General features: G+C 46.4%; 6 non-coding genes across 6 annotated transcripts; all 6 read right to left on the bottom strand.

Moving 5' to 3' along the window:
• Positions 1-599: 599 nt before the first annotated feature.
• On the bottom strand, positions 600-790 carry LOC130326437 (U2 spliceosomal RNA). Its single transcript, XR_008871036.1, has one exon. It is a non-coding gene; the product is annotated as a U2 spliceosomal RNA (small nuclear RNA).
• A 2,071-nt stretch (positions 791-2,861) lies between these two features.
• On the bottom strand, positions 2,862-3,052 carry LOC130326436 (U2 spliceosomal RNA). Its single transcript, XR_008871035.1, has one exon. It is a non-coding gene; the product is annotated as a U2 spliceosomal RNA (small nuclear RNA).
• Positions 3,053-5,136: 2,084 nt separating this feature from the next.
• LOC130326435 (U2 spliceosomal RNA) lies at positions 5,137-5,327 on the bottom strand. Its single transcript, XR_008871034.1, has one exon. It is a non-coding gene; the product is annotated as a U2 spliceosomal RNA (small nuclear RNA).
• A 2,085-nt stretch (positions 5,328-7,412) lies between these two features.
• Positions 7,413-7,604, bottom strand: LOC130326431 (U2 spliceosomal RNA). Its single transcript, XR_008871031.1, has one exon. It is a non-coding gene; the product is annotated as a U2 spliceosomal RNA (small nuclear RNA).
• Positions 7,605-9,709: 2,105 nt separating this feature from the next.
• On the bottom strand, positions 9,710-9,901 carry LOC130326432 (U2 spliceosomal RNA). The gene has a single exon (XR_008871032.1). It is a non-coding gene; the product is annotated as a U2 spliceosomal RNA (small nuclear RNA).
• Positions 9,902-11,978: 2,077 nt separating this feature from the next.
• LOC130326434 (U2 spliceosomal RNA) lies at positions 11,979-12,169 on the bottom strand. The gene has a single exon (XR_008871033.1). It is a non-coding gene; the product is annotated as a U2 spliceosomal RNA (small nuclear RNA).
• Positions 12,170-12,726: the final 557 nt, after the last annotated feature.

The following is a 12,726-nucleotide window of genomic DNA, read 5'->3' as shown; positions in this document are numbered from 1 at the left end:
GCTGATGACCAATCCATTAGTGCAATGGATGGCTGGAAGCATTTGTCTTTGCCTTTGCAATACCACAGAAGCAATGCATGGTCAATGTACAGCAATGACACACCTGTGTGAACAGCCAGGAGACCCCCCCATGTTATGTTACATAGTTACATAGTTAGTACGGTCGAAAAAAGACATATGTCCATCAAGTTCAACCAGGGAATTAAGGGGTAGGGGTGTGGCGCGATATTGGGGAAGGGATGAGATTTTATATTTCTTCATAAGCATTAATCTTATTTTGTCAATTAGGAACATTCAGCACCCACCCGCTATCAAGGCAGCTGCCTATCATGTCATGCCCTACCTGCACAGGTGTGCTGGCTACTCAAATGATCCAATTAAGGAGGCCATTTAGTCAGCAGCAGCAGAAGTCCTGTGCCTGGACGCTCCAACAGCGGCCAGACACAAGCAGAAGCAGCAGAAGCAGCAGCAGCACCACCTTTTGTTTTTTGGCTGCAGCAGCAGCAGCAGCAGCAGCAAGGCCCACAGGGCTGGCTAGCTGGCTAGCCAGCAAGCAGGTAGCAATGAAAGTAGGAATCTTTCTTTTTAACCCTGTAAGGGGGTGGTGCACTGTACCCGAAGATACTGCCATATCGGGTCAATGCATAGGGCGACGGAAGCAAGCTTCGAAATCGGCCCCCGTTCTCAAAAATCCATTTAATATATGGTCCCCAGATAGGGGACGTATCAGATATTAAACTGATAAGAACAGATACTACACTTGATCTTAGCCAAAAGGCCGAGAAGCGATAACCGTGAAAGGGGCGGGCCCAACAAGGTCCCCTTCATGGGCACTATCACTGCTTGCTGTCAGGGAGGCTGCCAGACAATTTTCCATGCACACTCTGGGCTGGGGGGCAGTCAACCACCAGTACACACAGCAGAACCTAAACCCATACCATTATTGCTAAGCAGCAAGACAGGGGCCCATTGCACTCCCACGGGGCCTTTTTAAATGCAATCCATAACCCGGATTTGCCAGGAACCCTTCTTACTCCTCCTACTTGCATGTGACACTGGGCTTAGGATCTGCATAGGAAACACACACACAAGCACACACCTACCTTTGTTGCCTGCAGATGCCTCCTTGGCTGTCCCCAAACGGTATCAAACCAACACCCACGGGAAGCTGTAAGCATAGAGGACATGCCTGCACCCCATTGGACTTACCTGTGTGGGTTAAATCCGGGTTATTTGACAACCTATGGCGGTGATGGTTCTGCTCAGGCAGAGCAGTGCTGATGCTCCTCATAAAGCTGTCGCTGCTGTGAAGGTTCTAGGTGACATCACAATCCCTATGGTTACATACACAACAAAGCTGGGTTGTTGTTGTTTACACTCTGCAAGGCCTGTGGAAGTGAGTGACATCATAGCACTGTAGTTCTGAGGGTTCAAGATGGATGCAACAATCTCCTGTTGCTTCTATGAAGGCCATAATAGACGACATCACCAAACAGCTCCATAGTCACATACACAGCAAAGGAGAGATGTTGTTTACACCTAGTGATGTCAGTGGTATTGAGTGACATCACAGCACAGTGCTAAGGCTCCTGGGCCTGGACACAGCAGCGGCTGTAATATCTCAACGGAGAATACGTTTATATATATGTGTGTGTGTGCGCGTATATATATATATATATATATATATATATATATATATATATATATTTCTCCGCCGAAATCACTTTTAAACCCATTTCCACCTTTTTTTCCCTTCTCTTCCTCTTACTTTTTTTTCACGTTTTTTTACGTTTTTCTCCTTTTCGCCTCTTTTCTGGGCGTATTATTCTTCTTTTTCTTCTTTTTTTTCGTCTAATGCATACCCCATCAGTGCAGCAATGCTTATTCAATACCGCCAGCAGATGGAGACACTGGGGGATAATTTTCTAAGGATTTATACTGATTTTTCCTGTCTGAATTTGTCGCACAGAAAGTTGCAGGCCAAATATGTGTGACATTTCTGCGACTTTAGCTTCTAGAGCATTTTTACAACATTATACATAGGTGCTGAATACATAAAAAGCGACTGTTCAGCGACAGACAAGTCGCATCGGCTGAAAGTAGGCCAGAATGTCAGTCCATGTTGGAGCAGGTTTAGATACAGTCTAAAGCATAGATCTCAAAGTCTGTGCACAGAATTTAGCAAGGGCCTCGCACCTTCTGATGCATCAGGTAGGTGCACTATAGCATAGCCTAACCCTCTGTACTTTGGTCTATATTGATGCGGGACATAGACAGCCAGCTGATGACCAATCCATTAGTGCAATGGATGGCTGGAAGCATTTGTCTTTGCCTTTGCAATACCACAGAAGCAATGCATGGTCAATGTACAGCAATGACACACCTGTGTGAACAGCCAGGAGACCCCCCCATGTTATGTTACATAGTTACATAGTTAGTACGGTCGAAAAAAGACATATGTCCATCAAGTTCAACCAGGGAATTAAGGGGTAGGGGTGTGGCGCGATATTGGGGAAGGGATGAGATTTTATATTTCTTCATAAGCATTAATCTTATTTTGTCAATTAGGAACATTCAGCACCCACCCGCTATCAAGGCAGCTGCCTATCATGTCATGCCCTACCTGCACAGGTGTGCTGGCTACTCAAATGATCCAATTAAGGAGGCCATTTAGTCAGCAGCAGCAGAAGTCCTGTGCCTGGACGCTCCAACAGCGGCCAGACACAAGCAGCAGCAGCACCACCTTTTGTTTTTTGGCTGCAGCAGCAGCAGCAGCAGCAAGGCCCACAGGGCTGGCTAGCTGGCTAGCCAGCAAGCAGGTAGCAATGAAAGTAGGAATCTTTCTTTTTAACCCTGTAAGGGGGTGGTGCACTGTACCCGAAGATACTGCCATATCGGGTCAATGCATAGGGCGACGGAAGCAAGCTTCGAAATCGGCCCCCGTTCTCAAAAATCCATTTAATATATGGTCCCCAGATAGGGGACGTATCAGATATTAAACTGATAAGAACAGATACTACACTTGATCTTAGCCAAAAGGCCGAGAAGCGATAACCGTGAAAGGGGCGGGCCCAACAAGGTCCCCTTCATGGGCACTATCACTGCTTGCTGTCAGGGAGGCTGCCAGACAATTTTCCATGCACACTCTGGGCTGGGGGGCAGTCAACCACCAGTACACACAGCAGAACCTAAACCCATACCATTATTGCTAAGCAGCAAGACAGGGGCCCATTGCACTCCCACGGGGCCTTTTTAAATGCAATCCATAACCCGGATTTGCCAGGAACCCTTCTTACTCCTCCTACTTGCATGTGACACTGGGCTTAGGATCTGCATAGGAAACACACACACAAGCACACACCTACCTTTGTTGCCTGCAGATGCCTCCTTGGCTGTCCCCAAACGGTATCAAACCAACACCCACGGGAAGCTGTAAGCATAGAGGACATGCCTGCACCCCATTGGACTTACCTGTGTGGGTTAAATCCGGGTTATTTGACAACCTATGGCGGTGATGGTTCTGCTCAGGCAGAGCAGTGCTGATGCTCCTCATAAAGCTGTCGCTGCTGTGAAGGTTCTAGGTGACATCACAATCCCTATGGTTACATACACAACAAAGCTGGGTTGTTGTTGTTTATACTCTGCAAGGCCTGTGGAAGTGAGTGACATCATAGCACTGTAGTTCTGAGGGTTCTAGATGGATGCAACAATCTCCTGTTGCTTCTATGAAGGCCATAATAGACGACATCACCAAACAGCTCCATAGTCACATACACAGCAAAGGAGAGATGTTGTTTACACCTAGTGATGTCAGTGGTATTGAGTGACATCACAGCACAGTGCTAAGGCTCCTGGGCCTGGACACAGCAGCGGCTGCAATATCTCAACGGAGAATACGTTTATATATATGTGTGTGTGTGCGCGTATATATATATATATATATATATATATATATATATATATATATTTCTCCGCCGAAATCACTTTTAAACCCATTTCCACCTTTTTTTCCCTTCTCTTCCTCTTACTTTTTTTTCACGTTTTTTTACGTTTTTCTCCTTTTCGCCTCTTTTCTGGGCGTATTATTCTTCTTTTTCTTCTTTTTTTTCGTCTAATGCATACCCCATCAGTGCAGCAATGCTTATTCAATACCGCCAGCAGATGGAGACACTGGGGGATAATTTTCTAAGGATTTATACTGATTTTTCCTGTCTGAATTTGTCGCACAGAAAGTTGCAGGCCAAATATGTGTGACATTTCTGCGACTTTAGCTTCTAGAGCATTTTTACAACATTATACATAGGTGCTGAATACATAAAAAGCGACTGTTCAGCGACAGACAAGTCGCATCGGCTGAAAGTAGGCCAGAATGTCAGTCCATGTTGGAGCAGGTTTAGATACAGTCTAAAGCATAGATCTCAAAGTCTGTGCACAGAATTTAGCAAGGGCCTCGCACCTTCTGATGCATCAGGTAGGTGCACTATAGCATAGCCTAACCCTCTGTACTTTGGTCTATATTGATGCGGGACATAGACAGCCAGCTGATGACCAATCCATTAGTGCAATGGATGGCTGGAAGCATTTGTCTTTGCCTTTGCAATACCACAGAAGCAATGCATGGTCAATGTACAGCAATGACACACCTGTGTGAACAGCCAGGAGACCCCCCCATGTTATGTTACATAGTTACATAGTTAGTACGGTCGAAAAAAGACATATGTCCATCAAGTTCAACCAGGGAATTAAGGGGTAGGGGTGTGGCGCGATATTGGGGAAGGGATGAGATTTTATATTTCTTCATAAGCATTAATCTTATTTTGTCAATTAGGAACATTCAGCACCCACCCGCTATCAAGGCAGCTGCCTATCATGTCATGCCCTACCTGCACAGGTGTGCTGGCTACTCAAATGATCCAATTAAGGAGGCCATTTAGTCAGCAGCAGCAGAAGTCCTGTGCCTGGACGCTCCAACAGCGGCCAGACACAAGCAGAAGCAGCAGAAGCAGCAGCAGCACCACCTTTTGTTTTTTGGCTGCAGCAGCAGCAGCAGCAGCAAGGCCCACAGGGCTGGCTAGCTGGCTAGCCAGCAAGCAGGTAGCAATGAAAGTAGGAATCTTTCTTTTTAACCCTGTAAGGGGGTGGTGCACTGTACCCGAAGATACTGCCATATCGGGTCAATGCATAGGGCGACGGAAGCAAGCTTCGAAATCGGCCCCCGTTCTCAAAAATCCATTTAATATATGGTCCCCAGATAGGGGACGTATCAGATATTAAACTGATAAGAACAGATACTACACTTGATCTTAGCCAAAAGGCCGAGAAGCGATAACCGTGAAAGGGGCGGGCCCAACAAGGTCCCCTTCATGGGCACTATCACTGCTTGCTGTCAGGGAGGCTGCCAGACAATTTTCCATGCACACTCTGGGCTGGGGGGCAGTCAACCACCAGTACACACAGCAGAACCTAAACCCATACCATTATTGCTAAGCAGCAAGACAGGGGCCCATTGCACTCCCACGGGGCCTTTTTAAATGCAATCCATAACCCGGATTTGCCAGGAACCCTTCTTACTCCTCCTACTTGCATGTGACACTGGGCTTAGGATCTGCATAGGAAACACACACACAAGCACACACCTACCTTTGTTGCCTGCAGATGCCTCCTTGGCTGTCCCCAAACGGTATCAAACCAACACCCACGGGAAGCTGTAAGCATAGAGGACATGCCTGCACCCCATTGGACTTACCTGTGTGGGTTAAATCCGGGTTATTTGACAACCTATGGCGGTGATGGTTCTGCTCAGGCAGAGCAGTGCTGATGCTCCTCATAAAGCTGTCGCTGCTGTGAAGGTTCTAGGTGACATCACAATCCCTATGGTTACATACACAACAAAGCTGGGTTGTTGTTGTTTACACTCTGCAAGGCCTGTGGAAGTGAGTGACATCATAGCACTGTAGTTCTGAGGGTTCTAGATGGATGCAACAATCTCCTGTTGCTTCTATGAAGGCCATAATAGACGACATCACCAAACAGCTCCATAGTCACATACACAGCAAAGGAGAGATGTTGTTTACACCTAGTGATGTCAGTGGTATTGAGTGACATCACAGCACAGTGCTAAGGCTCCTGGGCCTGGACACAGCAGCGGCTGCAATATCTCAACGGAGAATACGTTTATATATATGTGTGTGTGTGCGCGTATATATATATATATATATATATATATATATATATATATATATATATTTCTCCGCCGAAATCACTTTTAAACCCATTTCCACCTTTTTTTCCCTTCTCTTCCTCTTACTTTTTTTTCACGTTTTTTTACGTTTTTCTCCTTTTCGCCTCTTTTCTGGGCGTATTATTCTTCTTTTTCTTCTTTTTTTTCGTCTAATGCATACCCCATCAGTGCAGCAATGCTTATTCAATACCGCCAGCAGATGGAGACACTGGGGGATAATTTTCTAAGGATTTATACTGATTTTTCCTGTCTGAATTTGTCGCACAGAAAGTTGCAGGCCAAATATGTGTGACATTTCTGCGACTTTAGCTTCTAGAGCATTTTTACAACATTATACATAGGTGCTGAATACATAAAAAGCGACTGTTCAGCGACAGACAAGTCGCATCGGCTGAAAGTAGGCCAGAATGTCAGTCCATGTTGGAGCAGGTTTAGATACAGTCTAAAGCATAGATCTCAAAGTCTGTGCACAGAATTTAGCAAGGGCCTCGCACCTTCTGATGCATCAGGTAGGTGCACTATAGCATAGCCTAACCCTCTGTACTTTGGTCTATATTGATGCGGGACATAGACAGCCAGCTGATGACCAATCCATTAGTGCAATGGATGGCTGGAAGCATTTGTCTTTGCCTTTGCAATACCACAGAAGCAATGCATGGTCAATGTACAGCAATGACACACCTGTGTGAACAGCCAGGAGACCCCCCCATGTTATGTTACATAGTTACATAGTTAGTACGGTCGAAAAAAGACATATGTCCATCAAGTTCAACCAGGGAATTAAGGGGTAGGGGTGTGGCGCGATATTGGGGAAGGGATGAGATTTTATATTTCTTCATAAGCATTAATCTTATTTTGTCAATTAGGAACATTCAGCACCCACCCGCTATCAAGGCAGCTGCCTATCATGTCATGCCCTACCTGCACAGGTGTGCTGGCTACTCAAATGATCCAATTAAGGAGGCCATTTAGTCAGCAGCAGCAGAAGTCCTGTGCCTGGACGCTCCAACAGCGGCCAGACACAAGCAGAAGCAGCAGAAGCAGCAGCAGCACCACCTTTTGTTTTTTGGCTGCAGCAGCAGCAGCAGCAAGGCCCACAGGGCTGGCTAGCTGGCTAGCCAGCAAGCAGGTAGCAATGAAAGTAGGAATCTTTCTTTTTAACCCTGTAAGGGGGTGGTGCACTGTACCCGAAGATACTGCCATATCGGGTCAATGCATAGGGCGACGGAAGCAAGCTTCGAAATCGGCCCCCGTTCTCAAAAAATCCATTTAATATATGGTCCCCAGATAGGGGACGTATCAGATATTAAACTGATAAGAACAGATACTACACTTGATCTTAGCCAAAAGGCCGAGAAGCGATAACCGTGAAAGGGGCGGGCCCAACAAGGTCCCCCTTCATGGGCACTATCACTGCTTGCTGTCAGGGAGGCTGCCAGACAATTTTCCATGCACACTCTGGGCTGGGGGGGCAGTCAACCACCAGTACACACAGCAGAACCTAAACCCATACCATTATTGCTAAGCAGCAAGACAGGGGCCCATTGCACTCCCAACGGGGCCTTTTTAAATGCAATCCATAACCCGGATTTGCCAGGAACCCTTCTTACTCCTCCTACTTGCATGTGACACTGGGCTTAGGATCTGCATAGGAAACACACACACAAGCACACACCTACCTTTGTTGCCTGCAGATGCCTCCTTGGCTGTCCCCAAACGGTATCAAACCAACACCCACGGGAAGCTGTAAGCATAGAGGACATGCCTGCACCCCCATTGGACTTACCTGTGTGGGGTTAAATCCTGGGTTATTTGACAACCTATGGCGGTGATGGTTCTGCTCAGGCAGAGCAGTGCTGATGCTCCTCATAAAGCTGTCGCTGCTGTGAAGGTTCTAGGTGACATCACAATCCCTATGGTTACATACACAACAAAGCTGGGTTGTTGTTGTTTACACTCTGCAAGGCCTGTGGAAGTGAGTGACATCATAGCACTGTAGTTCTGAGGGTTCTAGATGGATGCAACAATCTCCTGTTGCTTCTATGAAGGCCATAATAGACGACATCACCAAACAGCTCCATAGTCACATACACAGCAAAGGAGAGATGTTGTTTACACCTAGTGATGTCAGTGGTATTGAAGTGACATCACAGCACAGTGCTAAGGCTCCTGGCCTGGACACAGCAGCGGCTGCAATATCTCAACGGAGAATACGTTTATATATATGTGCTGTGTGTGCGGCTGCGCGTAGCGCGTATATATATATATATATATATATATATATATATATATATTTCTCCGCCGAAATCACTTTTAAACCCATTTCCACCTTTTTTTCCCTTCTCTTCCTCTTACTTTTTTTTCCACGTTTTTTTACGTTTTTCTCCTTTTCGCCTCTTTTCTGGCGTATTATTCTTCTTTTTCTTCTTTTTTTTCGTCTAATGCATACCCCATCAGTGCAGCAATGCTTATTCAATACCGCCAGCAGATGGAGACACTGGGGGATAATTTTCTAAGGATTTATACTGATTTTTCCTGTCTGAATTTGTCGCACAGAAAGTTGCAGGCCAAATATGTGTGACATTTCTGCGACTTTAGCTTCTAGAGCATTTTTACAACATTATACATAGGTGCTGAATACATAAAAAGCGACTGTTCAGCGACAGACAAGTCGCATCGGCTGAAAGTAGGCCAGAATGTCAGTCCATGTTGGAGCAGGTTTAGATACAGTCTAAAGCATAGATCTCAAAGTCTGTGCACAGAATTTAGCAAGGGCCTCGCACTTCTGATGCATCAGGTAGGTGCACTATAGCATAGCCTAACCCTCTGTACTTTGGTCTATATTGATGCGGGACATAGACAGCCAGCTGATGACCAATCCATTAGTGCAATGGATGGCTGGAAGCATTTGTCTTTGCCTTTGCAATACCACAGAAGCAATGCATGGTCAATGTACAGCAATGACACACCTGTGTGAACAGCCAGGAGACCCCCCCCATGTTATGTTACATAGTTACATAGTTAGTACGGTCGAAAAAAGACATATGTCCATCAAGTTCAACCAGGGAATTAAGGGGTAGGGGTGTGGCGCGATATTGGGGAAGGGATGAGATTTTATATTTCTTCATAAGCATTAATCTTATTTTGTCAATTAGGAACATTCAGCACCCACCCGCTATCAAGGCAGCTGCCTATCATGTCATGCCCTACCTGCACAGGTGTGCTGGCTACTCAAATGATCCAATTAAGGAGGCCATTTAGTCAGCAGCAGCAGAAGTCCTGTGCCTGGACGCTCCAACAGCGGCCAGACACAAGCAGAAGCAGCAGAAGCAGCAGCAGCACCACCTTTTGTTTTTTGGCTGCAGCAGCAGCAGCAGCAGCAGCAAGGCCCCACAGGGCTGGGCTAGCTGGCTAGCCAGCAAGCAGGTAGCAATGAAAGTAGGAATCTTTCTTTTTAACCCTGTAAGGGGGTGGTGCACTGTACCCGAAGATACTGCCATATCGGGTCAATGCATAGGGCGACGGAAGCAAGCTTCGAAATCGGCCCCCCGTTCTCAAAAATCCATTTAATATATGGTCCCCAGATAGGGGACGTATCAGATATTAAACTGATAAGAACAGATACTACACTTGATCTTAGCCAAAAGGCCGAGAAGCGATAACCGTGAAAGGGGCGGGCCCAACAAGGTCCCCTTCATGGGCACTATCACTGCTTGCTGTCAGGGAGGCTGCCAGGACAATTTTCCATGCACACTCTGGCTGGGGGGCAGTCAACCACCAGTACACACACAGCAGAACCTAAACCCATACCATTATTGCTAAGCAGCAAGACAGGGGCCCATTGCCACTCCCACGGGGCCTTTTTAAATGCAATCCATAACCCGGATTTGCCAGGAACCCTTCTTACTCCTCCTACTTGCATGTGACACTGGGCGTAGGATCTGCATAGGAAACACACACACAAGCACACACCTACCTTTGTTGCCTGCAGATGCCTCCTTGGCTGTCCCAAACGGTATCAAACCAACACCCACGGGAAGCTGTAAGCATAGAGGACATGCCTGCACCCCATTGGACTTACCCTGTGTGGGTTAAAATCCGGGTTATTTGACAACCTATGGCGGTGATGGTTCTGCTCAGGCAGAGCAGTGCTGATGCTCCTCATAAAGCTGTCGCTGCTGTGAAGGTTCTAGGTGACATCACAATCCCTATGGTTACATACACAACAAAGCTGGGTTGTTGTTGTTTACACTCTGCAAGGCCTGTGGAAGTGAGTGACATCATAGCACTGTAGTTCTGAGGGTTCTAGATGGATGCAACAATCTCCTGTTGCTTCTATGAAGGCCATAATAGACGACATCACCAAACAGCTCCATAGTCACATACACAGCAAAGGAGAGATGTTGTTTACACCTAGTGATGTCAGTGGTATTGAGTGACATCACAGCACAGTGCTAAGGCTCCTGGGCCTGGACACAGCAGCGGCTGTAATATCTCAACGGAGAATACGTTTATATATATGTGTGTGTGTGCGCGTATATATATATATATATATATATATATATATATATATATATTTCTCCGCCGAAATCACTTTTAAAACCCATTTCCACCTTTTTTTTCCCTTCTCTTCCTCTTACTTTTTTTTCACGTTTTTTTAACGTTTTTCTCCTTTTCGCCTCTTTTTCTGGGCGTATTATTCTTCTTTTTCTTCTTTTTTTTCGTCTAATGCATACCCCATCAGTGCAGCAATGCTTATTCAATACCGCCAGCAGATGGAGACACTGGGGGATAATTTTCTAAGGATTTATACTGATTTTTCCTGTCTGAATTTGTCGCACAGAAAGTTGCAGGCCAAATATGTGTGACATTTCTGCGACTTTAGCTTCTAGAGCATTTTTACAACATTATACATAGGTGCTGAATACATAAAAAGCGACTGTTCAGCGACAGACAAGTCGCATCGGCTGAAAGTAGGCCAGAATGTCAGTCCATGTTGGAGCAGGTTTAGATACAGTCTAAAGCATAGATCTCAAAGTCTGTGCACAGAATTTAGCAAGGGCCTCGCACCTTCTGATGCATCAGGTAGGTGCACTATAGCATAGCCTAACCCTCTGTACTTTGGTCTATATGATGCGGGACATAGACAGCCAGCTGATGACCAATCCATTAGTGCAATGGATGGCTGGAAGCATTTGTCTTTGCCTTTGCAATACCACAGAAGCAATGCATGGTCAATGTACAGCAATGACACACCTGTGTGAACAGCCAGGAGACCCCCCATGTTATGTTACATAGTTACATAGTTAGTACGGTCGAAAAAAGACATATGTCCATCAAGTTCAACCAGGGAATTAAGGGGTAGGGGTGTGGCGCGATATTGGGGAAGGGATGAGATTTTATATTTCTTCATAAGCATTAATCTTATTTTGTCAATTAGGAACATTCAGCACCCACCCGCTATCAAGGCAGCTGCCTATCATGTCATGCCCTACCTGCACAGGTGTGCTGGCTACTCAAATGATCCAATTAAGGAGGCCATTTAGTCAGCAGCAGCAGAAGTCCTGTGCCTGGACGCTCCCAACAGCGGCCAGACACAAGCAGCAGCAGCACCACCTTTTGTTTTTTGGCTGCAGCAGCAGCAGCAGCAGCAGCAAGGCCCACAGGGCTGGCTAGCTGGCTAGCCAGCAAGCAGGTAGCAATGAAAGTAGGAATCTTTCTTTTTAACCCTGTAAGGGGGTGGTGCACTGTACCCGAAGATACTGCCATATCGGGTCAATGCATAGGGCGACGGAAGCAAGCTTCGAAATCGGCCCCCGTTCTCAAAAATCCATTTAATATATGGTCCCCAGATAGGGGACGTATCAGATATTAAACTGATAAGAACAGATACTACACTTGATCTTAGCCAAAAGGCCGAGAAGCGATAACCGTGAAAGGGCGGGCCCAACAAGGTCCCCTTCATGGGCACTATCACTGCTTGCTGTCAGGGAGGCTGCCAGACAATTTTCCATGCACACTCTGGGCTGGGGGGCAGTCAACCACCAGTACACACAGCAGAACCTAAACCCATACCATTATTGCTAAGCAGCAAGACAGGGGCCCATTGCACTCCCACGGGGCCTTTTTAAATGCAATCCATAACCCGGATTTGCCAGGAACCCTTCTTACTCCTCCTACTTGCATGTGACACTGGGCTTAGGATCTGCATAGGAAACACACACAACAAGCACACACCTACCTTTGTTGCCTGCAGATGCCTCCTTGGCTGTCCCCAAACGGTATCAAACCAACACCCACGGGAAGCTGTAAGCATAGAGGACATGCCTGCACCCCATTGGACTTACCTGTGTGGGTTAAATCCGGTTATTTGACAACCTATGGCGGTGATGGTTCTGCTCAGGCAGAGCAGTGCTGATGCTCCTCATAAAGCTGTCGCTGCTGTGAAGGTTCTAGGTGACATCACAATCCCTATGGTTACATAC

This window comes from Hyla sarda, unplaced genomic scaffold, assembly GCF_029499605.1.
Source record: "Hyla sarda isolate aHylSar1 unplaced genomic scaffold, aHylSar1.hap1 scaffold_2848, whole genome shotgun sequence".
NCBI lineage: Eukaryota > Metazoa > Chordata > Amphibia > Anura > Hylidae > Hyla > Hyla sarda.
The sequence above is the reverse complement of the archived record's forward strand: the minus strand, read 5'-3'. Positions and strand labels throughout refer to the sequence as shown.